Raw genomic sequence first — 18,989 nt, forward strand, 5'->3', positions numbered from 1 at the left:
CCAACCTACCAGGAATTATGTGTTGGGGGTGGGGTGGGGAAAGGAGTGGAGAACTGGGGGCAAGCTAGGGGGGGATAGGTAAAGGAGAGAGGACAGTGATAGGTTTAAATGGTAGCTTAGAAAAATGTTTTGGTAGCTTGTATTATTTGTTTATGGGAAATAAGGAAAAGAAAATGGAATAAGGTTGGTGGTGTACTTTAAGCAATGATCATGACTTTCTGATCTGCAGATATCAACTCTCCACATCCCAAGGAGTGTTGTTATGTTCACAGAATACATGAAGAAAATTGAGTTTTAGGGATAGAACTGGGGGTCACAGGGTTAATATATATATATATATATATTATTAATATATAATAATATATAATATTAATAATGTAATTATATAATATATAATTAAGAATGATGCTCACAATCACAGTTAACCCTTATTATTTCATATTTGTTTTGTATTTGTTATAAGATTTCAAGTTCTGTTATAGCACTTACTAACTGTGTGACCGTGAGGAAGCTACTTAGCTTCTCTTGACCTTACTTTCTTCATTCAGTAAGCTGCTATTGTGCATTTCAGTTCTGGAAAGTATGTCATGGGAATTGCATTGTCCCTCCTCTGCTTTACTTAGTAGTAGATACACCAGTGAGAAGGAGCATACACTTATCCAACTCTTCCCCTTGCACACTCCCAACATAATCCCCTTAATGAGGTAAGGCTGCTGACAAGAGACAGGGACATCTCCTGGGTCAAGAGAACACCGAAAACTGCCTCGCTGCTCGAAACTAGAGAAAAGAGGAACATCTGAAAAATAATGTCTCAACAAATCATCTTGTCACATAAGCATCGTGCTAGCTGAAGAATTCTAAGCAGTGGAATTACTACAAAAGCCCTTGTTTGAATTGTATGGTATTCTGTGCCTCTTAGGCTCTGGTATGGGAAATAATCTTTTTAAATCCATAAATGACTCTTTGAAATACATCTTTCTACCTTTTTTAAAGTACAGTTGGGGATAAGCTCATTTTTGTTAAGTATAGGTAAGTAACACAACTCATGTCAGTTTTGTTCATTTAGAAGGTTTAGGGACCTGTAAAGCGCCCAGAAAATTCCAACAGGCTGTTGCTATCAAATGAATCAAGATGGCTTCTTCAGCAGTTGAATATCACTCTATATAACACTTTCCTTCTATAAATGAAAGCCTTGTTTTATAACTGGACTGGATGCTTCTGATTTTATTGGAACTATACTAAGAAGCTGGTTTGCTGTGAATTCCTGCCTTGTGGCTAAAGGTGCACAAAGTCAATACAGTGCCTGAGCTGCCCCTGGGTCTCGCGCCACCCACGTCCCAGGTGGAATTAAATGTCCTCGAGTAGGCTACTTTGAAATTCTAGTTTTTAAAGCATGCTTTTCAGAGCAGCAAAAACACAAATGACTGTGTGTATATTTACCGCACTTTATGCATCTCATATATAAAAGCTGTATTGAACATTTATGAGGGTTCTCCTCTGAAAAACTGCAGATCATAATAGAAAGTATGTTTTTGCATTTTTACTCAACCCTCAGACTCCAATAGAATGAGGGCCTAATGGAGCCAAGAAAAAAGAGGCAGTTGCTTACCACAACATACAGTTTTCCTGGCACAAATAAATCTGTCTCACTCACTCAGCCCTTGAGGCAAAGGAACAAAAGAACCCAAGAAGTTCCAGAGAATGCTTTGCTCACATCTACCCATGCCTCTGCTCTTTTTCTGCACAGGGAGCCAAAGGGGAAGAAGTAATACAGGCAGTGAACATGAGCTCTGCAAGATGGGGTGAAAGGGAATACTGGGAGCCCTTCCATCTTTCTCTGTTGCATATCTAATACATTTTCCTTGACTTTCAGATTTCAAAACTATTTTACATTGCTGAGACGGTAAAGGTCTAATTATGAGTGGCTTCCAAATGTTTGTGTTAAGCAAGTCAGCTTGTTTCCAAGGTAATGTAGTAACAAATGTTCCCTGTATTTGTTGGTTGAAAAGTATTTAAATATACTTGCTTTCTTCCCACCCATCTACTTGTAATAGTCAGGGTCCAACAAGGAAACCACTATTTTTTTTTTTTAAAGAGAAATCCATGCTGGGAGATAGTTACAGGGGTGATAGAAGAGCTGGAAGCCAAACAAGAGATAGTGAAGCCAAGCAGAGATAAACAACAGCAGAGAGACAAAGGGATGTAAATGGAGGTCCCAAGAACCCAGAGCCAAGGTCACCAGACAGTAGCTGGTACCACAGCTGACCTGTCCAGTGGGAACCGAGCCAAAGGAAAGAAGCAGTCACTGCTGGAGAAGCCATTCAAAGCAGAGAGCTGTCCTGTGTGTACCCTTCCTCCTGCACCCCTACTCCTAACCCCACACTATAGCCTCTGGCCAGTATCTTGCAATGCTCAAAAGCCAGAAGCCAACTAACATGAGAGTCTAAGAATCAGCCTGCAGGCAGGTTCAGCCTCACTACCTTGGAGAGCAGAGAAGAGGATGGGAAATGAAGCTGAGAGCACGCCGAGTTTGCATTTTTCTTGATCATTCTCTGAATTCTCAAAGCTAAAGAAAAAATATTCCTGACAGAAAATCTCTAGCTTACTGGGGAATGGGGGAGATGGAGTTCTGAATGGCTGCAGCCACCAAATAAACTCTGCCCTGCGCCTACCTGCTAACTCGGTACCACTCACCTGTGGTATTACCAGCCTCTACAGTTCATCCGGCAAAAAGTTGTCCAGTGGGACCCAATGAAGACGGATCCAGGGGACCAGTTGCCTTTTGCTTGATTCTCTTGACGTTGTTTCAGTATTTTCTCATACTCACACAGGAACTATTATGCAGCATTTTATGAGCTGTCACAAGGGGGAAATGGCTGTGGGATGTGTCCGTGGTTGACAGGGTGCTTTTATCATGTATATCTTCCAGAGCTTTGAGGTATAGGGAGAGAAAAAGAGGAAAAAACTGATGTAAATGAGTGGTGAGTTACCTCTCCCGTCCTCTTTACTAGAGTGAAAACACCTTTTCCTTTTCTTATTTTTTTCCTCCTTTTTAAGAAGAAAGGATATACCTAAGAGAAATATTTGGATTATCTAAGGGTGGGGAACAAGGGCAGTTCAGCCGAAAACAGCTGGAATGTATCTTCGATAGGAGTGGACAAAAAACACTCTTTTTGTGCCATCAGTGAATCCTTGCTGTGAGTAAGCCAAAATAGCAACTTCTTTATCTCCAAAACAATTCTCCCTGAGGCCAGTTCCCAGCTTTAGATGCATACCCAGGACACTTCCCAGCTGTGTGGCAGTGCTGAGCTCTTCTCCACTGACCAGAGCCTTAGATCACAAAGGAAGCTGCTACGTCCAAGGACACCACATGCTTGCAGTAGAGGGGGACATCACATGCAGTAGAGGGGGACAGCAGGTCTGGGCCAGTCATGTAGAGATAAGACACTACACTGGTCAATCTGAATACAGAAGGAAACTATTGTCTTTAATATAAGTGACATAACTGGCATCTATTGGGCACTTGCTATGTGCCAGGCTCTCTGCTGTCTTATTGAAACTTCACAACAGCACTTTTTGGTCACCATTGTTATTTTCCCCATTTCCCAGATGAAGATGTTGAGGCTTTGAGGTTGGGTTATTTGTCTAGCATCTCACAGCTAAGAAGTGGCAGATTTGAGACTCAGACCTATGTCTGTCTCTCCCCCAGATCCAAAGTTCTTCCCCTTTATACTATCCTGCGTATCAACTCTAAGGGAAACTCAATGGACAGTTTGTATGTTCAGTGCTAGCCAGCATCGCAAACAATCACTGATCTCATTACCCATGGTTTATGGAAGAGATAGTAAACAGAATCGTTGCTTGTTGGTTCTCTCCATGAATATCTGAGTGCAAATGATCAGTGAACTCTTGTTACCTCTCTAGTCCTAATGACTGAGTCATAGCATATCTGCTGATGTTCTAGAAGCTTCTATGTTCTGAATCTCTTCAGCTACCCAAACCCTAGAGAATAAATGCTCCATTTCTGCAACTTTTCTTCCCAGAACTTCTCAGCTGGAATCCCAGAGATTGGAATCTGTAGGCTGAGATCCTGGCCAGTTCTGGAGTGACTCCTAATCTCATCTTCAGGGAAGGTCATTTATCTTAACAGCTTTTTGCCCAAGATCTTTGTATCTGTGATGGATACTATGGATTTCTATTCTACTCCAACTCGTATAGCTAGACTTTGCTATCATCTCTGCTGCATCACTAGAGCCCAGATGGCTCATGACTAGTGTATAGACTCTTCTCCCTAGAAGTTGACCCTGTCCCTTGAATTCTTATATTTATAGAAGTAAAAGAGTTAGCACAGGATGACAAATACATTGCACATACACTGCTACTTCTCTTTCCTACACCCATAGTTAGGATGATCATTTGATTTATTGTCTGAACCAGGATGCTTGGAGAATGAAAAGAAGGGCTAAATTACATGAAGACAAACAGGTTTGTAAACCAGGGCAGTCCCACAGTAGACAATGCTCATTGATCCTACCCTTCTCAACAGGGATCCAGGCAGCCCTTCAGAGATGTAAACTATGAGTAATCATATAATTGGTACCTTACGACACTTACTGTTTACATGTGCATGCACCTCATTTCATTTTTTCAGCATAGGTTTGAGTGTTTACTCTGCAAATTTATAGATGAGGAGCTATTCACTTTATAAAGAAAAGGAAGATATAATCCTGTTCACAGATTAGAATCTAGTTATGAAGAAAAGACAACATAAAACAAATAAATAACTTTATGAGTACAAATATTCTCTTCCATGAATGAATTTCCCTGGGTAAGAAGACCAGGTAGCAATTTACAAGGCAAGTTAGGCTTGAACTTGAACATTCCATTGGGTTTCACTTAGAATTGATATGAAATATATTCAAGATTTTAGAGTCAGAAAGTCCTAAATTCAAGTCATGAACCTGAATTTACTAGTTGTGTGAAAAAAAAAATGGAATATAGGAAGTAAGTCCCAAAGGAGAGGTAATTATGCTTTGAAAGTGGAGAAAAGGAGGAGAATAATTCTGTTTAGAGATGTCTGTCTTACTGTGCTCCTTTATATAATTTCTTCCTAAAAATATTTATTGGGTTAAAAAAATAGCACAGAGGTACAAACAAGAAACAAAAAAAAAAGATCCACAATCCTATCCTAGATCACCATTGCTGATATTTAAAAACAACAAAAGAAATATAGATACATGATCACAAAGTTCAAATAGTATAGAAAGACACAAGAAAGTCTCTTTCTCCACCCCCAGAATCACTCCCTGAAGTGCCCACCTCTAGTATTTTTTTACATAGTTTTCATAGGAAAAAAAAGGCATTTATCTGCATTACATACTCTATACCTTGTTTTTTCCCACTTAATAGTATATCTTGGAGGCCTTTCCATCTCCACACATACAAATCTTTATTCTTTTACCAAGAGGAAGAGTCCATCGCAGAGATTATAATTTATTTAACCAGCCATTTTTTATTTGTTTGTTTTTGTCATGATAAGCAATGCTGTGGTGCATATGTGAGTCTCTTTAAAAGAGTATAGCTTAACCTTATAGGCTTATTAAAAGTGAACCTAACTAAGAATATGCACTTTGTCTCCAGAGTCCATTCATCATCTCTCATTGTCCATTCCTGCCAGCTTCTCCTCATTTCTAGTTTCCTGTGTCCTTAATCCCCTGATTTTTCACAGGCCATCTTATCGTCCATGGTTTGCTTAACCCCCTTGATGATTGAACTTCCTTTGGACTTGCTCTCCTGGCCTTGCCCTCAGCATCTTCCCAGGACCCAACTGTAATATCACCTTTTGGCTCCATAACCATCAAATGTGATTGAGAAGCACTCCCTTTGGACACTTGTGATATTGTGATTTATAAATTAGAAATATATATATTTGATTTTCATCCCAGTTCTTGCATAGAGCTACTAAAATCCTTGAAATTTCCTAAGTGACAAGAGCTTTGAAGGCGCCTTTTGTTATGTTAATGAGTAACTTTGGGAATCTTCCTAGATCCCCTAAGGAGAGGTCTGGTCACCAAAAGCACAAACTGTGTGATCAGAGGGTTGGAATTTTCAGTCTCAAAGCCTCTTCCCCAACTCCAGGGAGAGGAGAAAGGGGCTAGAGATTGAGTTCAGTCACCGGTGGCTAATGATTTAATCAGTTGTGTCTGTGTGATGAGGCTTCCATAAAAACTCAAAAGGATGGGGGTTCAGAGCGATCTGGAATGGTAAACACAAGTAAATTTGGGGAGAGTGGTGTACTTGGAAAGGGCATGGAGCTCTGTACTCTTTCCCCATGATTTGCCCTATGCTTCTTTTCCATCTGGCTGTTCCTAAGTTATTTCTTTTTATAATAAATTGGTGATCTAGTAAGTAAAATGTTTCTCTGAGTCCTGTGAGCTGCCCTAGGAATTAATTGAACCCAAGAAGGGTGTTATGGAAACCTTCTATCTATAGCCAGTAAGTCAGAAGCACAGGTGATAACTTGCACTGGCATGAAGTCAGGGGAGGGGGTCAGTCTTCTAGAATGGAGCCCTTAACCTGAGGGATCTGGCACTTTCCAGGTAGAGAGTGGCAGAATTGAGTTGAATATAGGACACCTAGCTGCTGTCTGAAAATTGCTTGGTGGTATGGGGAAACCACACACACACACACACACACACACACACACACACACGTGCACACACACACACACACACACACACACACACACACACACACACACTAGAATTTGGGAGACCAGAATCATTAGAACTTGAACCTTGCCAAGTACTCCTATTAGGTGAATGTGTATTTGACAGAAACGTTTCCAAGAGTGAGACTCTAGTTGTCCTTTAAAGGACTGATGGATTTTTAAAAGCAGGACAAAGTCCTCTGGGGAGGACTAAACAATTTCTCCAGATACTCTGCAATGCATGACTCTGTATAAGGCAGGTATTCTGTGAAAAGTCAACTAGTTTAGCAAGATTCCTCTAAGCACCACATTAGTACCTGGAGGCCAGTTTAATATAAATTAAATTGCAATGTATATTCTCAAGCCAGACAAACTGTCTGCAAGATTATTGAGGGCCCACAGAGTGCCATAATGACCTAGAAACAGAGGCCCAGCGGCACTGACCAGGAGCTTGTGTAGAGTTGATCTCTTGGGAGGATTCAGATGGAGGGTTAAGGATTTTATGAAGAATTATGATTCTCAGTGATGAATGAAGAAAGCTAGAGCAAAACCACCCTGCCAAAAATGAAAGTGTCTTAAAGACTCGACAACAGTGGCAGTTCTGCCTGCCAATGCTGTAGGATAATTTATGAACCACACAGTTCAGAGCGGTTTAACAACCATTACTGAATGATGAATACATACTTGGAAATGTTATTATTTCTGCAATAGCATAATGATATCAAATTCACAAATTCGAGTTTAGTCTTCTATCTGAGGGTATGAGGAGGCAAATCAATCAGTTAAATATGTATAGGCAGAACCCTACTTGTCGAAGATTCCAATGTTCTATAAAGAGTGAGAACCTCCTACATTTGGAAAAATGTGGAATCTACATGACCAAAGATGGTTTGGTCTAGTTTTTATATTTACCTCATGTGGTAGGAAGACTAACGGCCCCCCAAAGATATCCAGGTTCAAATCCCCAGGACATGTAAATATGTTACCTCATATGGCAAAAGGGGCTTTGCAAATGTAATTAAGTTGAAAACCTTGAGATGGAGAGATTATCTTGGTGAGTCCAATGTAATCACAAGTGTCCTTATAAATGAAAGAATGATGGAATAAGAGAATTAGAGTCAGAGAAGGAGATGTGTGTGATGACCAGAGAAGCGGAGGTTGGAGTGATTTGAATAAGGGGCCATCAGCCAAGGAATGCAGATGGTTTCTAGAAGCTGGAAAAAGGCAAAGAAATGGATTCTCCCTTAGAGCCTCAAGAAGGAATATGATCCTGGCAACATCTTGACTTTAGCCCACTGAAACCCATTTTGGACTTCTGACCTCCAGGACTGTAAGAAAATAAATATTTTAAGGCACTTAAATTTGTTACACCAGCAATATAAAATTAAGACACTTAATATCTTTCATTATTGTTTTCTTCATTTCTTTGTCTCATAAATTCACAGAGAGGCCAACAGCCAAGTTCAATACTGAAGGAAAATTCAACAAAGTGTGAGAAAGATATCACATAGATCCAAATGAAAGTAAGAGAAATATAGAATAATACTATAATTTTTACACTATATTAGCCTAGAACCATCCTTGGTTACTTGTTAATTCAATTTATTTAAATATTTTCAGTGCCTCTTACAGATTCATATGTGCTACAGTTCCCGAAATCTCTTCCATGTATTTCTTGGATATCTGAATATTTTAAAGGCAATAACTTTAAAATTTTAGGATTTCAAAACTTGAATTTAGATGTTGTGATACATCTTTTTTGGATTCTCCTTTAATTTCCCTGATAATTTCCACCTCTTTGGGAATTGCCCCTTGATCTACAGGGTCTAAATTTAATCCTTCCTTCTAGTCAGTCTGAATTGGGACAAGGAAGGGCCAAGAGGAACTCCTGATCCAAGTTAGGCCAATTATTTCTCCTGGGAATCTAAAATCTGAACTGCAAGATTCAGAGTCTGGGAATTGGAAACAGAGTTACTTTAATGTCAGAATGTAGACAGAAGTTCCATAAGTTCCATAGGTGAATGTTAAGTCTTCCTAGGTCTGGTTGTTAAAGTCTTCCTTGGATTCCACAAGACACTCTATGTGGCAGAATGATTTGTGTAAATAGCAGCAATTCTCACCCCTCCCCCTGTCCGGTACTCTTGCCACACTCTTGGGATTTCAGCTCCTCTCAGTGGTGGAATAAGTTAACCCGTCCTGAGTCTGGGATGGCCTTCTGACTTGCATTAAACAGTGGAGTGTGGTAAAAATTACATAGAAGTCTCCACACTTCCTCAGTCTGTTTGTCTGTCTGTCTCTCTTTCTTCTCTCCTGCTTCCTATGAGAACAAGCTCAGTGTAGCCTTCAAGGCAAATAGACATGTTACCCACTCACAGCCTTTGTGCCAGCCAAGAGCCACTCAACCACTGGACATGTGAATGAGGCATTGAAGATATCCTAGACCTGCCAGTCCTCATTTGACCCACTAGGCTAATCACAAATTTATGAGCAAACCCAGCCAAGTTTAGCCAAACCTTGCCCAGATCAGTAGACCCATCCATCTGACTCATAGATGTATAAGTAATTTTTTTTTTATCATTGTAAGTCAGGGTTTGGGGTGATCTATCATGAAGCAATGTTTCTAATTGATATACCCTAATTTGTTTGTGTGTTTCTTCTCTTATTTATTTTAAGAAATATTTGTTGAGCATCTAGTAAATACAAGATAAGTTCTTATGTTAAAAATATGAGACTACTATGACATTACTATAAAACGAAGTTCCCACCCTCATAAAGCTGACATTCTGGTGGGCATCGTGGGAGAGGTGAGAAGACCGACAATGAACAAATATAACAAATGGAAAATTAATAAAACAGGATTAGGAAAATAGGGAATGTCCTGTCAAGGGAAGAAATTGGTATCTTATAAAGAATGCAGATGAGGGGTGCCTGGGAGGCTCAGTTGGTAAGTGTCCGACTCTTGATCTCAGCTCAGGACTTGACCTCAGGATCATGAGTTCAAGTTCTGCATTTGTGTGTGGAGCCTACTTAAAAAAAAAACAAAGAATTCAGATGAAAGGTATATTTATAAGATGACATTTGAGTAGATACCCAAGGGGAGTGAGTGAGTAAGTCATAGAAATGTCTGAAGAAAAAGCGTACCAGGTAGAAGAAACAGCAAGTGCAAAAGGCCTGTTTGTTGTGTTTGTGAAATAGGAGGTGAATTTCCTGGAGTACAAAGGGGCCAGGGATAAGTCAGAGCAGTGACCAGGGCTCAGGTCATGGGACGCTTGAAAGTGATGATGACAATTTTGGATTTTACTCTGAGCAAGATGGGAGGCAATTAAAGAGCTTCAATCACAGTAATTAACTGAAAGGAATCACATTTTAGAATGCTCACCCTGATGACTGTAAATAAACTCTAGATGGACAAGGGAGACCAATTGGAAGGCAGTTGCAATACTTTGGTGGATATGATGATGATGTGGACCAACATATTAACAGAGGAGCTAGCAGATTCTGGATGTGTTCCTACAGGAGTGACCACAGAATTTGCAAATGTTTGGTAATGGTCGTGAATTAATGAGGGGGAAGGGAACGCTGTAAGGTTTTGGTCTGATAACTGAAGGGACAGTCATTAATGGGCATGGAGAAAGAAGAGGATTAAGGAAACTCAGGACTTTGGTTTTGGACATGCCACATTTGAGAGTGGTTTTAGTTGGCCACAAGGATAACATCCAGTAGATAGTTGGCTGTATGAATATGGAGCTGAAATCAGAGCATTGAATTACAGACATGAATTTGGGAGTCATATGTGTATAGTGGGACTTGAGATGTCTGAGTCTGAGAGAAATCCTCCAGGGAGCACAGACAGAGAATGGAAAAAGCTCTGGGGCTCCCTAATGATTATATCCAGGGAGACAGGAAGAACGAGCAAGAGTTGACAAGGTACAAGAATCAACGGGGATTTCTGCCAATAAATTCCTTTCTTTTCTCTTTAACCTAGCTTAAGCTGGTTTCTGTTATATATGTAATTAGATAATACACAAAGATTTTAAGGAGAGGTTTTCCTTTCTGAAAATTATCCCTGTTGCCCTGTGGCTCTCCATGTGCTGGGTCCAGAGCAGCTATGGCTGCATGGATGGAGGGCAAACACAGACAAAGACTTCCACTGACTCAGTGATTTTTTTTTTTTTTAAGTCATGGAGGCTTAATAGTCTAAAACCCAAGCATTTTTGATTTGTGAGAGCTAAGAGTACGAGAAAGAAGTGGTTTTGTTTGGATTTCTAAAAGGGTTTGATGGAAGAGTAAGCCAGAGCCTAGGGTAGAACATAAAGTCCTGAAGGAAATAATGTAGGACAGGGATTGACAGCAGTTTCTTGTGTCCCCACCCCCAGCCCCACCCCTACCCCAGGAGGGGGACAAGATCACTTCCTGGGCAGGAAAAAGGCTGGAGAGAGAAATCAGCTCTGAGATGCTGGTGAGGAGACTTCCCAGCCTGCTCTTCAACCTCTTCTCTACCTTCCACTCCCCCAACCTTGAAAGCCCTGCTGGGGTGGGGCAGACCAAGACTCTCAGGCAAGTTTGAAAATCTCCCAGCTAAAGGGTTTTGTTCCCCACTTCCCATCTGTGGTGCTAAAGGGACTAACTCAAAGTCCATCTCACACCAATTCAGGAGAGTGACAGCAAAGTGGACAAGACGGCTCCGTGTATTTAAGCAGAGAGAGCCTAGGCCAGTGAATGGATACCTCCCACGGTCCCCTCTGATTTCTTCAAGCCAGCATGGAGCACAGATGAGATTCAAAGATTTCCACATCTCCCAAGATGTTGGATGTTGAAGGTGGCTGCAAGTTGAGTGCCTCCAGGCCTGCCAAAGAGCCACCAAGGCCAGGGGCAAAGTCCCAAACCAAAAGTCTCAGGGTGGAGAGCTCAAAAGCCCGAGCCACATGGAAGCGTGAGCTGAGGCTCAGAGGAGCAGTGGTGACAGTGGGAACCACAGGGGTCGACTGCACACTGCCTGTGTGGGAGACCAGCCTGAGTTAGGTGAATTCAGCTAAAGGGAGATTTGGTTATACCTTAGCTTAGGGATACACATTTAAAGCATTTTTCCATTACACTTGCAATGGAAAGATCCCTGCTTGATTTAGATTTCAAAATTCTAGTTGTACATCCTGCATCTCTTGCTCAACAACTAACCAGATATTCTGTAAATTCTACTAAAAATATTTTGGTGATGTTTTTGCCACTAATAATAACGAGCACTCCCCAACTGGTGGTTTAAAATTTATCTTTCCATATAAATGATATAAATAGTGGTTAGTATCCCATATTCATTCACCAAGTCTATGTAATTCATAATATAATTGAATTCTAACTAGTCTAGTCGGTGCCAGAGTTGTATAGAGAAAGGGTGTTTCAAATCCCAAGCACCATTACTCACAGCAGATCCTCAGCTATATACTTAGCTTTCCTGGGCCTCAGTTTCCTTATATGTAAAATGGGGATAAGAACATCTTTTCTTGGGTTTGTTGTAAGAATTAGTAGCAATTTTCCTAAGTCACGCAAATCTTCAGATGTGAGGATTAGTATCATTTTTATAAGGCACCCAAACAATTTCTATAAAATACTTCAAATCTTAGCAATTGATCTTAGCTTAGCATTGGAAAAAATAATCTGACTGAACAAATCTATTGTAAGCTATGGACTGTTATGCTCCCTTAATCCTCATAGAAGTATTTCTGATCTAACTAAATTCTAAATAAAGAGATTTTTTAGTAATTCTTTTAATAACAAAGCCAACTAAAATTTAAAGTACCATGATGATGGGGCACCTGGGTCGCTCAGTTGGGTTAAGCATCTGACTTTGGCTCAGGTCATGATCTCAGAGTTTGTGAGTTTGAGCCTTGCATCAGGCTCTGTACTGACAGCTCAGAGCCTGGCCCTTGCTTCGGATTCTGCGTTTCCCTCTCTCTCTGTCCCTCCCTTGCTCGTGCTCTCTCTCTCTCAAAAATAAACATTCAAACAAATTAAAGTACCATGAGGGTAATTTCAAACTTTAGTTTGAAGAGGGATGACCATCTTTTAAGCAAGATAGATCTACCTGTCCAAGCTAGCCTAGAGTCATCTGCCTTAGGATTAGTTTGGGCTGCATATACGAGAAAAGCTGTAACAGCTTAAACAAGATAGGAGTTAATCTCTCTCATATACATAAAAGGAATCTGGAAGTTAGCAATCCAGGATGAGCATGGTTACTCTGCAGAGTCCACAGCTCCTCTGCCATCCTTGAGAGTAGTTCTTGTTTGTTTTGTTAAATGTTTATTTATTTATTTTGAGAGAGGGGTAACAAGAGAGAGTACATGCACGCACACAGAGGGAGAGGCAAAGAGAATCCCAAGCAAGCTCTGCACTGTCAGCATGGAGCCTGATGCAAGGCTAGATCTCAGAATCTGGGAGATCATGACTTGAGCTGAAATCAAGAGATGCTTAATTGACTGAGCCTACCAGGTGCCCCCTTGAGAGTGCTTCTTGTCCTCATGTCCAATATGGCTGATAGAGCACCAGCCATCATATCTACATTCTGAGCAGGATGGAAGAAGGAGCAAAAAAATAAAAAATAAATAAAAACAAAACACTTCTTGGAAGCCCCCACATAAAATTTTCACTTTCATATATTAGTTAACATATGGTCGCATGACTATGACCATATCTAGCTGCAAGGAAGGCTGAGAAACATCCTTTAGCTGAGTTTTGCCTTCCTAATAATTCTAGTTCTAGTAATAGAACTAGAAATGAAAGGAAGAAGAGAGGTTAAAAATAAGCAACAAGCAATCTCTGTCACAGTTCTACTGAACTTCTCATTTAGCTCTTGCCTCTCAGTGGCAATTTCTCCTTTTATACTCTGCTTTGTGCTGATGGAGATGGGGGCTCTGCACACCCCATTCTGCTTTGCCAGGGGATTCTGGAGGGAGACTAGAAGACTTGAGGAGGAAGGATGCCGTCCCTTTCTGTGTTACACAGCTCTGCTTCTTCCACCCTGGCATTGGCAGTTCTCTCCGGGAGCAGTTTGCTGGTTTTCAGCACTCATAGACCAGCCTCCTCACTCCTCACTTCACATACACGAGTGCCAGGCCAGCTGGCACCCCTACGATGGGCTGAACTGTGTCCACTCAAAGCACATATGTTGATGCCCTGACCCCCATTGTGACTGCATTCAGAGACTAGGCTTTTAGGAGATAATTAAGGTTAAACAAGGTCATAAGGTTGGGGTCTGAATCCTAATCTCTCTCTCTCTCCACTAGCATGCTCTCAGGAATGGCCACGTGAGCACACAGCAAGAAGGTAGCCATCAGCCAGCCAGGAAGACAACCCTCATTAGAAAATGACTCTGCTGGCACCTCGATCCTGGATGTCCAGTGTCCAGAACTGAGAAAATAAATTCCTGTTGTTTAGGCCACCCAGTCTGTGCTATTTTTTCATGGCAGCCCAAGCAAACTAGCATGGCACCCTCCTCAGTGGTTGGTTTTCAGTCCGTGGGACCCATTCTCCAATCCTTCCCTTTGCTCCTCCAGACCCAGGGGGTAGTAGCTGTTCTTGTCAGTTGCCACCTTTCTGAGAATTGATGTTCATTTTTTGCCTTTTAGGTTCTTCAATATCTAGTCAATTCTTCATATTAATTCTTTTCTCCTGAAATAAGTGGTTGTGGTTTCTGACCCTTGACTGGACCTTGACTGATATAATATGAACAATTCCAAGTTAACCCCAGCTGTGGCTACAGATACTTTATAGAAGTGCCAATAGCACAGTTCCCAACCTTCATCTGCCCCAAACGCATCTCTACCAAATCCCATCTGTCGCTTTACATTTCTGCTCATGGCTGGTCTCCACTTTTGCCCTGCAGTGGTCCTCTATCTGGATTCTTTCTCCCTTTACCCAGCTGGATAATGTTGCTGGCTTTTGGTTCTCTTTGTGTATAAAACACAAATTCTTGTATTCTTGCCTCAGAACTGGTTGCACTGATTCCCTAAGTCCCACATTTTCCCAGATGGGATAAGAGTCATAATCTAAAATTATATACTCAAACCAACTCCCTTTATCAAGCTGTTGTTTTTTTCAAAGTTGTAGAACTTTCTACTCTTGTAGCTTGCGAGTTCATAAAATAGTTCCAATTTGTTCTCCTGATGGCAGCAGGGGAATTCTTTGGAGTAGGTGGGACATTTAATAGAAGAAAACTAATTAATTAGTAAGGCAGGAATTTTATGCCTGAAATAACTGTGCACTTAGCTGTGTAGTCAAAGATTAATTTCCAGGCAATACATCATCTTCACACATTTCCAGGTTGCTTTCACAGACTCAAGATTTCTTTTCTGCCTCATCTATTCCATGCCATATTTAAATTGTTTGTGTGTTCATGAATGAGAAGCCATGGAAAATAAAAATTTTTTTGGAGACATTATCTTTCCTTTCATAATACTCTTCCATTATCTCTGCTTCTCTTCTTAGGCTGTCTGGTTTAGTTTAACAGACTTTCCTTTACCTGTCACCATAAATCCCACAATCACTAAAAAATGCTAGGGAATAAATATACTCTCTCAAAGTGCTCTCTTATCAGGTTATCCTGTATAAGATAATAACGTTTTAGGTCCTATTCATGTCAAGAATCTTGTTTGTGTGAAGAATACTTCTGGTAAACATGTTTTTACAGCCTTAGGCATCGGCAAAGAGGGAGGCTGGGGAACTAGTCACTGATGTAAATTCTCTTGCTTTCTCTGTGGCCGAAAAACATGAAAATTCTCATATATGTTCCAACATGAGGAGCTAAACTGCAGGATGCGGGTATTTTAAAAATACCTAGAAGTCCTCAGGACTGATGATGGTCATATTGATTCAACACAGTGATAACTGTAGCCTCTGTCTGTTCTTCTGTGTTCCTAGAGAACCCTGGCATCCATACCCGTGGGGGATATATTTGTTAAACCAAAGAACAAAATACACTATCAAATCAGTATAAATTCCCTCATGTATACATTATGAGGGCAACAGAGAAATGACCCTGGCCAGGACTGTCCCAGGAAATTGTACTATGGCTTCTGTATCCTTACCAGCTAGGTAAAACACACCTGGCAAGCCCACAGAGACTTTGCAGAAGCTTCGCTCTACTTTAAACACACGAGTTGGCACGCTTCTTCTATAAGGGGCCAGAGAACAAATATCTCAAGCTTTGTGGTCCACACGGACTCTGTTTTAACGACTAACTTTCGCTGTTGTAGCATAAAAGCAGTCATAGATAGTATGTAAATGAACCAGCCTGTGTTCAATTAACATCAAAACACAAAGAGAGCCATTTTGGCCCATGGATCATGGTTTGCCAACCCCTGTTCTAGGATATCCAAGAATGCACTTTTATATAAAAAGAAACATGCCACCAAAAAATCTGTGCTCTGTTTTCCCAGCCTTCTACATAATAACCTACACATGTTATACCTATAAAAACACAAAATGTTGTCCTTCTTCTTTCAGCTTCCTGAATTGAGACAACGAATTTTTATGCCCATACAGAAAGGAATTTAGTGCCATTTTGTCACTTCCTATTTGCTAGGGTTGTATATCAAGGCAAGACGTTGTAACTAACGGGATCATTTATGGGCAAGGCCTGAGTTCTAACTTAACCTCTTCCAAAAGGGTAAGTGTAAGAGCATTCCAGGCCATTACAAACCAAATAACCCAGCAAAGACAGGTGAAGGCTAATGCCTCTAATGGTACTCAGGAAAATCAATCAGCCAAGACAAACAGAGAAGACTGTCAATGTTATGTTGACGAACTGGTGGGTGGTTAAAGGGAAAAAAAGGGAGTGGGTGAAAGGAATATTTAGAAGAGCAACAAAGGATGAAATTCTTTCTAGACCCTTGAGGCAAAGGTTCAAGTTCAGGGTTGAAGTTAATGGGGTTCACAGAGAAGAGGCTTCATCTACTAGATCATAATGATCCAGTTCTTCTGGGATTTTTTTTTGGTAAATCACGAAGTTTTAAAAGCCTAACTTTAAAGTAATTGTGCTTGAAGTCCTCAGAGTGGGAAAAATAATAATAGCTAATACTTGAGTGTTTGCTTTAGTTTTACATAGTATCATATTTAGAATTTATTATTATACCCAATTTTTAGTTGAGGAAACAGGCTCATAATGGTTAAGTAATTTGTTCAAGGACACATGGATATGAAGAGGCAGGACCAGAATTTGTAAATGGGTCTGGCTGACTTAGAAGCCCATATTCTCAATCTTTACATTATACTATCTTCCCTCCTCACTCTTGTTGATAGCTAAACCTTCAGGTCACAAAAGATTCTGGAGTCATTTTTAAATACACATTATAAACTAACACTCATGTTTCAAAGACACATGATCAAAGATCAAATTCTCCACCTACCGGGTTTTGCTTGAAGTTCCGTTACTGAGAGGATGATATCTTAAACTTGGAAATATTTATCCTGGACCATAAAAAAAAAAAAAAAAAAAAAAAAGGAAAGGAAAGGAAAGAGATGGCAAGAGGAAGAGTTTAGTAAGTTTAATATTTAAATAATTTCATCAAATATTTAATGTAATCATTTGTTTCCATATAGGTTTGGACAAAATATTTTAAGGCCAGCACATTGATAAAATTAAAATAGAAAATGCCAGGTTGGGGCGCCTGGGTGGCGCAGTTGGTTAAGCGTCCGACTTCAGCTCAGGTCACGATCTCGCGGTCCGTGAGTTCGAGCCCCGCGTCAGGCTCGGAGCCTGGAGCCTGTTTCCGATTCTGTGTCTCCCTCTCTCTCTGCCCCTCCCCCGTTCATGCTCTGTCTCTCTGTGTCCCAAAAATAAATAAAAAACGTTGAAAAAAAAATTTAAAAAAAGAAAATGCCAGGTTACATAAAGTGCATGATGGTAGTGAGGGAACGTCAGGCAGACACAAATAATGAACAATCTGAAAAATGAATATGTGTGTGTGTGTGTGTGTATAATATATATATATATATTATATATACAGATTTTATAAAAGTATTCCCATTATTATACCCAGCTAGTCTCTTGAAGGAGCATTCATTTTTTTTTTAATTTTTTTCTTTTTTTTTTTTCAATATATGAAATTTATTGTCAAATTGGTTTCCATACAACACCCAGTGCTCATCCCAAAAGGGAAGGAGCATTCATTTTAATCCGGTGTTATTTCTTCCTTTCTGCCACCTAACACATGTCTTACAAATCCTAGCCTTACAAATTTAAAAATTAATGTGGGGTTGTATCACCTCATTCTTTGAGATGGTTTTCATCTCTGACAGATATATTCTGCTTCTTCTTTTTTAGCATAGAATTTGGCATGTTTATGTAACACTGATCCTGAAGTCCAGGGTTATTTTCCTAATTTGTCTTCATTACTTAATCCTGTAGGTTTGGTAGGTGGAAGCCTTCCCTGCCTCTCACTACAGCACATTACAAAGCTCGAGAGCTTCGTTGCTTACATACTAGTTAAAACGAGTAGGCATTTATTTGTTTGTTTGCTTATTTGTGTATTCATGTGTTTATTTATTTAATTTTTTGGTTAAAGAAAGGCAGAAAAAGGAAGTCCGAGGTAAGGAAGCTAAGTTCCCCTTGGGGAACTGCTTCTCCTTGTTTTAATAAAATCACTTCTGATTCTAAATGTTTTGTCTCCAGAAAACCATCCAGAACTGAGTTGATTTAAAAATATTAGTCATATTCCAGGACCCAAGACCCCAAGGAGTTAAACTGGCTACAGATCATTTAGACCACCCACCTGTAATAGATGCACGGTCTGTCTAAACTCCACAGAAATGCAAAAGCCTGCCTCTTGCTATCTCTCCAAATAGTGCCCAGGAGGCTTTGCTCCCCTTTAGAACTGCTGAGCTAGACAAGAATTTTACTCCTCTGGCCCAGTGTCACTTGCAGGTGGGAGGGGAGGGGAAATTAAGACACAAATTCCATTGCTAGTGAATACATGTGGGACCCAGGAGACCAGTTTATCTAAAACTGAGAAGGGAATTCTGGGCTTCACGTACTTATGCACTGTGCTTCCGTTCAAATATTTTTCTTTTTTTTTTTTTCTTCCAACACATCAGTTCCCATAAAAAGCATTCCCTTTTCAGTAGCCTAATCAAACATGAAATAAGAAAACTTCCACGTTGAAATTACTTTTAGATCTTGTTTATGGGTCATGCAAACGAAATGCACCTATTTCTGTGTATTCAAATCATAAAATGACTTTTGTGCACGTCCAGAAGAGTTGATTCACTCCTGGCGGCCTATAAAAAGAAC

The 18,989-nt window shown here is 40.3% G+C and overlaps 1 long non-coding RNA gene across 1 annotated transcript in view; it reads right to left on the bottom strand.

The window, feature by feature from the left end:
* The window catches only part of LOC147579933 (uncharacterized), a 51,233-nt gene extending 34,063 nt beyond the window's left edge, over window positions 1-17,170 (bottom strand). Inside the window, exons 1-2 of the long non-coding RNA XR_015252339.1 lie at window positions 17,107-17,170; window positions 2,695-2,931 (exon numbers count right to left, since the gene is read on the bottom strand). This is a non-coding gene — a long non-coding RNA (uncharacterized LOC147579933). The remainder of the gene's footprint in view (window positions 1-2,694; window positions 2,932-17,106) is intronic.
* Between the last annotated feature and the right edge of the window lie 1,819 nt (window positions 17,171-18,989).

The sequence above is a fragment of the Puma concolor genome, chromosome B3 (genome assembly GCF_028749965.1).
Source record: "Puma concolor isolate L17-30 chromosome B3, mPumCon1.1.hap2, whole genome shotgun sequence".
Lineage (NCBI taxonomy): Eukaryota > Metazoa > Chordata > Mammalia > Carnivora > Felidae > Puma > Puma concolor.